The sequence below is a fragment of the Pagrus pagrus genome (assembly GCF_965226575.1).
Source record: "Pagrus pagrus genome assembly, chromosome: 10".
NCBI classification, from domain to species: Eukaryota; Metazoa; Chordata; class Actinopteri; order Spariformes; family Sparidae; genus Pagrus; species Pagrus pagrus.
The window spans coordinates 6,258,129-6,266,462 of NC_140194.1; positions in this window are offsets into that span (position 1 = coordinate 6,258,129).

Below are 8,334 nucleotides of genomic sequence, written 5' to 3' on the forward strand. Positions count from 1 at the left end.
ACGGATTAAAGCATCAAGATTTACCAGTAAAGAGCGTTAGCAGTGACGTGTTTTTCCTCATTTTGTTTCCTCTCTCGTGGGGTCAAACTGACGGGAAAGGTCACACCCTTATTGCTCTCTCGGGACACTGTGGTGACCAAAAACAAACTAGAGACGAGCCTCATCATCGTGTCCTCGGGTCAAAGGGTGGCAAAGGGCAAGGTCACTGACAGGGCTGAAGACATATGCCGGAGTCAATCATATGAAACTGATACACAGGATTCTTTATACTCTGATTATTGGTGCTATCGGTTGGGTAGAAATGCGAAGGAGTGGATTGATTTCAAAAATAAATCTTTCAATAAATGGAACATAATGTCTATTAATACTAAAATATGTCATTTCACTCCGTAGTTTATTTCTGTAATCCTTCTGTCCATCATTTTCTGATGTAATCTCCATTGCGCGCCGTCTTCTGTCCACCTGGCTGCAGTGTTTGATTGGTCGAAGGCGGCAGCAGCAGCAGCAGCAGCTCGGCAGCTCGTGGTGGGAGTGCGAATGATTCCCACACATGAGTAGCAGCGAGGAATCCATCTCCTCGTCCAGTCTCCTCGCTAACAAAGGCAGGCTTAGTGCTGTTTTCTTTTGTCATCAGTAACGTGTTTGAGTAAAGGAGGTAATGGTGCCACAAGTGCTCCAATTAAACGAGATGCAGCCCTGCTGGGAAGAAAGGCTCCCCCATTGCCCTCGATACCCCCTCCCAATACATACACACACATATACACACATACAAACCGGGCCTCTTCTCATCCTACCCCCATGCAGTTCCCGCCCCAACTCTGCTCATGTTTATTCATCAGCCACTTAAAGGGCAAATGCAGAGGCCTGTTAAAACTAAATCAGACTTATTTATTAATGATACCAGGCCTTCCTCTCTGAGGTCGAGGCATCGTGGCAGCCATTTTGAAGAAGTTTGGACAGGTACTGCCTGTGGACGTGACTTCCAAAGGGGGATGACTGAACAGGGACAGCAGGGGAGCAGGAGAGGGAGGCGGGGACCGAGGGGCCACTGAGAAGGTGAGGTGGAAAAACTTCAGGAGGCAAGGGGGCATGAAAAGGGAGGGAGGGACAGGCAGTGAACGAGGCCTCACTTTCCATGCTGATGACTGACTGCCTGCCATCCGGGCTCAATCATGATCTTTGATTGACAGGTCGAAGGGGAGGGAGAGGGTGGGAAACAGGGTACGGGACGAAGGCTTAGAATGGGAGCTGCACAAAACATACTCCCATACGGGGGGCTGCGGAGACGCTCATTAATGATAAAGAACATACCAGGAGAAGCATGTTTTCTCTGCATGCCAGCGATGTTGTTTGTAGGTTGAGATTAGTTTGTAATCTTCTATACGTGGGCCGATGTAAAATGTGAAGAACACAATGTACAACGTGGGCGGTCGCGTTTTTGTTGTTCTATTTTTCTCGGAAAACAACATGATACGTATAGTGGCGATTACGTTGCCTTACAGCGTATTCATGTGTTTGTTTAAAATCCTGCGGTAGCTTACAGATACGTGTCAGTCACTGCAGTAAAAACCCCGCTGAATTCATTTTACAGTTACGAGGATTTACAGCAGTTAGAGAGGTATTCAGGGATCCGTGTTCACTCCCTTATAAAGAGAGCAGTAAAATCCTCTTTTGAAAGCAACCACAAGTCCATAGAACTTGTTCATAAACTATTCAGGCTGTTACTCTCTCCTCTCTGTACAGCTTCAGAGTCCCCTAAAGGTTACGTCTCAGCAGGTGCATCTGACTTTCCAAACCCTTGCTGACCATTTAGATCTGGACTGTCTTTTGGATGCCCAATCTAGTAAAATCCTCAGTATGTCCACGTCGCCAGTGCTGGAAAGTGACCATTGTGAAGATTTTACGTTGAAAAACATACGCTATTAAATCCAACTGGGGCCCCGCATCACGTGTCAGAGATGTTTGCAGTTCCAGCAGGGCAGTGTTCATTTTGGTCTTAGTGAATAGACACATTCCTCGTAAGCTTTAGTCACATCATAGTCATTTTTATCTCTCATGGGTTTAGTCACAGCGGCTCAAGCATTTTAGTCAAGATTTAGCCGACGAAATCTCATTGTATTTTAGTGATAAAGCATTTATTGTAACCAAAAGATTTACTTTTTGGTTATAACATTAATTGTAAAGCCCTGCATGTTTCATTCACAAGCTTTGAAGCTATCGAACTGACGTGAGCAAACATATTAACACAGCCAACGTTAGCCTGGAAGCTCGGCTCATTCGTTCATTATTTTGCTCCTGCAAACTGAAAAGAAAAACTAGCTTACAACCAGCTAAGTCAGCGTGGCTTGCTAGCAAATTTGCCACAAATTGAGCCGACTGCCCAGAAACATTGACTTAACGTTAGAAAAGTTTACATGCTGAGTTAGCATTAGGATTTAGACTTTGCTAACTCATCATGGTGATAATAGCAGGGTGGTCCGCCTTCGAGTGTCTCTTGAGTTTGGTTTTATTCGTCCCACTTAATTTTTAGCCACACGGCATCTCTCCATCTCATCATGTTGTTGTGATTAACTGACTGCAGGTTGGGAAGCATCACCTGATTGTGGGAAACTGCGCACGTCACACCAATCAGCACCTTGATGGCCATTTTTTGTGGTCGTCCTTAACTAACACAGCACCAGAGTGATTCCAGCTCAGACTGTTTCCATTAAATAGGCAAAAGATTAGGGAAAGGTAAACTTTGAGAGAATTTTCCAGTGGCAATTTCATTTTTATCTTTTTTTTTAAACCTTGTGTGAATTTGTATAGCAAAAAAAAAATTTTTCTTCAGATTTGAGACCCACTCAAGTCACAGAAAGTAAGTACGTACTGCATTTAAGTACAAATTTGTGGTACTTTACTTGAGCACTACCATTTTATGCTACCTTTTACTTCCAGTAACACATAGCAGAGAGAATTATTGTACCTTTTACTCGCTACATTTTATAACATTTTGTTAAAGAAGCTATATTGCTGCAGAACTGGTGCTTTAACTTTTGATAGTTTGAAGGTTCAGTTGGGAACGAGACTCAACAATCAAATTGGACCTTTGAGTACATTTTGCTGACAACACTTGTTCTTTCACATATGAAGGCTTTTAAATGCAGGACATTCACTTGTGGTGGATCATTTTTATATTGTGCAGTGGTACATGCACTTGAGTAGATGATGGGAGCACTTCTTCCACCTCTGCCCATCACTTTGTCCCCCTCTGTTTGCAACCTGCCGATGAACCTCCCAGCTCTGCCCGCCCCAGGTATCCACAGGCCTCCCCACGCCACTGACCGTCCACAGAGGCTGCTTAAGTGTCCCTATCGGACCACAGCGGAGAGGAACAGCAGATTAACCATGATCCTATCCGCTCACCGCTAGCCCCTTCATACGCTCCGTTACACCAGCATTTAAAAGGAGGAGGGGACGCCATTCAGGCCCCTGATATGAATCCCAGACGTGGGGACAAGAACAGAGCTTTCACCCCCGTTTCACAGAAAAGACCCCTTTCTGGCACCCTCTAATTCTGGTTGCTACGGGCTTGTGGGTTCAATGGTGGACTCCCGTTGTGAGGGGACAAAGCCCCTCAGTCATCCGGCGATGGTTGCTAGGGGAGGCAGAATGTATGGGGAGGGACGGGCTGCCGTTGTCCCAGACGAAATGTCTCTCTTAAGGCGGCCGAGATCTGGTGATTGACAGGTGGCTACACGCTCCACTGCGGATCACCCGGGAGGTCTGAGGGGGCTTTATATCTGTGACCGTGTGTGTGTGTGTGTGTGTGGATATGTGTGTGTATGTGTCTATGGCAGGTTATGGTGGTTGGCAGAGTGAACAGGAGGGGGGTTGTGAGGCCATTTCTGCTACTTTGAGAGTGGCACCGTTTATTACCTGTAGAGGGAGCTGCTTCAAGTTCAATCAGCTTGTAATAATGTAGTGTGTTGGTGTCACTGCCTGTGAGTCTGGCTGGCAGTGGTGGAAGTAGTGCTCATGTTTAACTGATGTAAAGGCACCGGTGCAGCCAAAGATACTGCATCCAAAACCCTTCCTGAAGGAAAATTCACCCATAAATGAAAATTCTCCCTAAACAACTGAGGAAGATGGGGTTTTGGTCCAAGTCTCCGGAAGTCCCAAATTGATTTCAAAAGACATTATTTACACCGTTGACGCGAGGTCGAGCTTGATCTTGCTCTCAGCTTAGCGACAGTGAAGATTTCAGCTTAAAAAAAGGTGTTTTAAAACAAGTCCCCATCTTCTTCAGTTGTTTAGGACATTGCTGCAACGCTGTTCTGCTGTGAAGCTCCAGAAATGTTTTGTGGACTGCGAAACATCACCCGACCTTATAACAGCATGAGGCTGAGTAGATAATGACTGGATTTTCATTTTTGGGTGAACTTACCCTTTAAGGCATGTAAAGACGCGTCACAGTCGCAGTTGGAAAGCCGTCATCATGGTTCAGTATTCAGCATGGTGTGAAAACTTTGGCTCTGCAGTGAAGTAGATGTATCCAGCAGTTACACTTTGGAAAAGATAAATATTTTGATTTGCATATTCTGTTGTTTTAATGAGGAAGAAGGATTATTATTATTATTTAAGAATTATAACCAGGTAATTTTTTTTTTGTTTTTTGTGGAAAAACATCACCAGACACAAATTATAAGTCCATGCACTGTAATCGTACATTTTCATATGGATCATCACTGAAAAGTACAGAAGCATTTTCAGCAATGCTAAAATGATGAGCAGCATTTTATAACTATTTTATATACAGCTGGTAGTTTAGTTGTTGGTTCCCAACATAGCGATTGGGCCCCTCCAAAGAGTCACATGATAAATCTGAGGGGTATAAACTTGATTAACGTGGTAGGAGTGGTAATTTATGCCTCAGAAATCTCTGCTACTTTGTGAAATAATGAAATATTTTACATCTTTTGGCCTCTGAACAGTTAAGTTCTTACACTTAAATGAAACCAGAGGAGTTTAGCATGGAAGTAACAGTAACCAGTGTCCTAAATTCAGAATCAGAAGACTTCAATCTTAAAAAATGTACAATATTTTCTGGATAAAAATTTAGTCAATTATACATTTTGTCGACAAATTGAAAGAAACTAAAATCTGAATCGAAAAAAACAAACAAACTAAAAACTAAAACCATATATTTAAACAAATATAGAGCCTTTAATACGGTCCTGCAAATTGTGTTTATCCTCTAATTGTCTTGTATTGGTGCATCTTTGGAAATATATAGATGAACACTGAGAATAAGAATTGACAATAAATATACTTTAAAGCGATATGTAGTTATATATGTGCGAGTAAGACATTTTTTTATAATAGTAATACGCAGAAATTCGAAGCTGTGGTTATAGTCGTACCTAGTTTAAGTAAAAAGCTTCACTGTCAGAGATAAAGATAAAAACCTTTGTGTAAGTGAGACAGAGGGAGCGGATTGTAAATGAAAAGTTGAATTTAACGTCTGTGTTTGTGTTTATCTGAAGGATTAGTGATATTCAAATTGGTGCCTCTCTTCCTCCATCCTGGGAACCGTTTCCCCGCCAGTACTCTAGACATCAGCGGGCCCCTGTTTCCCCCACCAGGGCCACGGAGGTGAGTGGGAACAGACGGGGTAGGACGAGGGGATCTAAACACACGACACCGTCACCCCTCAGATAGACGTCTGGGACTGTCTGGGTTCTGCACTCCCAGACACGGAGCCCTTACACCCGTCAGATGCTCCACACGCCCCCATCCCCATCTCCCATCCCCCTTCCCCTTGACCTTGACTCTCTGTCACCGTGGCCCTCCAGACAGTCTGGGGTCAAAGGCTAACACAGCAGCCACACATCAGACACGGTTCAAGTCCCTTGTGTCCATATGAATGCTGAATGGTAAATCAGACTAGAATCAGCCTGTTGGAATGTGGCTTTGAATTCCTGCAGAGAGATGGACCCAAAGACCTCAGAGAGACGTTACTGTGACGAGATCTGAAGACGAATAAACAAACGGTCGCATTTGTTGCCTTTTTTCTGTCTCGTCCTGCAGGAATATGGATTTAAAGTAGAAGAAATTTGTAGTCTGAATGCATGTTTTTGTTAAAATTTAAATGCACATCTGTAATTTTAATTTATTCATGAAGAGAATCAGCTTTCACCCTCGTTGAGTACCATTTTCTCCCTGCAGCCATGCTACATTTTACCTCTCACCTTTGACTGCTGATTCACAGCGTCTTCAGCCAATCACAGCCGAAGCTGCCGGCGTGTCACGGCAGATTTGTGGGGAGATGGGAACGGCTGCATCCTCACGTGGCTTTTTGAAAAATGCCAACCTCCTCACAGTGTGAAGCGCTGATGAGCCTCTCCGAGCCTCATGTGAGCATGCGCACAGAGCTGACTGTGTCTCCATGAAGGGCTCATCTCTCTTTCCTCTCACACACCATCACTCTGCTCATCCCCTCCTTCCTCTTTTTGGAAACAGACACGCATTTCCGTTTTCTTTATCAAAACAAATACAATTTCTCCCCGCTCAGATGTGAATTTTCTGAATCGGTTAATTTCCTTTGGCAGACATTTTACATTCAATGTGATGTTTCCTTCTGATGGTGTGGGTGTAAAACATAATCCGAGGAGTGAAGGGACGGGACAGTGGGGTTTTTATCTCGTGTCAGAGAGCACATAAAAAAGTCAGACGCACACAAAGCTCTCACACTCAGGAGGGGAGTCCGTTTAGTCTTCTGCTGGAGACAGAACAAAAAAATGTAAAGCCTTTAGTGGTTCTGATAGCAGGTTTCTTTGCATGTGCAGCCCCCCGAACCCTCAACATGCAGATTATCAGCTGATTCCTGCTTTTTTTAACCCTTTGTCTTTAGAGCTTCTTAAAAAGATGCTTTGCTAGATGACATTTTGAATGTAAATGTCTTTTTTTCCTGAGTACACGTCATATTAGCATTGTGAAAAGTGAAAAAGATCATGTGGAAGAGCAATAAGCACGCGAGGTTAAGTAAAAGTAAAGTTCATACAATGATAAATCAAGGTAAATGAAAATACATATTCCTACACTGTCTCTCATATACAAGCTTAATCTTGAATTATCACCTGTGAACAACTCTTTTCTCTTTATTCTCCTGTTACAGAGTTAATTGACGGGCTTTGTTTATCATCTCATTCTCATAAAAACAATTCAGAAAATATGTTTAATAAAAAAAGATCTCTCCTTTTTTCCTCAAAAGAGTTAGCTAAAAGAAGATAAAAGCACGTTATAATGTATTTTATCACACACACACACAGGCCTGTCTAACAAAAAAATACTGTACTGTATTTTTTTTACACTTGAATGTGTGGTTATACACACAGGAGCGGCATCTTTAATTATTATCACTGCATGAAAACGAGCCACGTGTCTTTTATTTTTACATTCACGTTACCACTTACTTATTAAATCCCCACCGGACGATCGTTCACGATGCCATGCAGGCCTGTAATAGAAGACTGATAGAGTACACAGAGCTTGTACAGGTTGGCTCTCAGAGGAACTACACTACATTACACCGGTTGTCCATTAACTGTATTACAGGCCCTGGAATGAGCTGCAACAAGAGGCGGTGCTCGCTGCACTGATGCTATTACGCACCAATCAAGGGAGGCACTTTGGCTGTAAACACTGATGTAATGCTGTAAATAAAAAGGAGCAAATGAACATGCAGTCAACTCAGACAACCACTTACAAGAATGAAAAGATAAATGATAGATGTAATAGATGAATGGACTGAGACGTTTCCTGCTTCTTCAGAAACAGAATTAAAAATAATGCAGTGTGTGTTTTGACAAATCAAGGAACATCAGGTACAGAGATACGCAGATATAGTTTACGTATTCAGTTTGACGTGATTATTCTAGAAATATTAACCCTTGTTTATGTGAGAACTTATCTCACTTTGATATTGTATTTTTGTGGTGATTGTTACGTGAGGTTTAAAGGTGTGTGAGTGGTTCATCTTGTTCCACTTGGAGCTGTCCTTTCAGCACTGAACGCCTCTCTCTGCAGGGAGTCTCTTCTTACTCTACCATCAACAAAGCTGCGTACATAATCCAAAATGATATTTCATTGAGAATAATTGCAGATGTCGAACTCGCCTTCAGATGATCCATCCTACTGGATCCTCTCAAATATCAGATGTGTTTTACATATTTCCATCCTCCACACTTGAACTATTTCAGAAATCCACAGTAGTTTGGATTAAGCGTCAGCCCTCACCCTTAGGGGAGGAACTAATTTATAATAAAGAGACCCTATGGAAGGAGACCGGGCCCC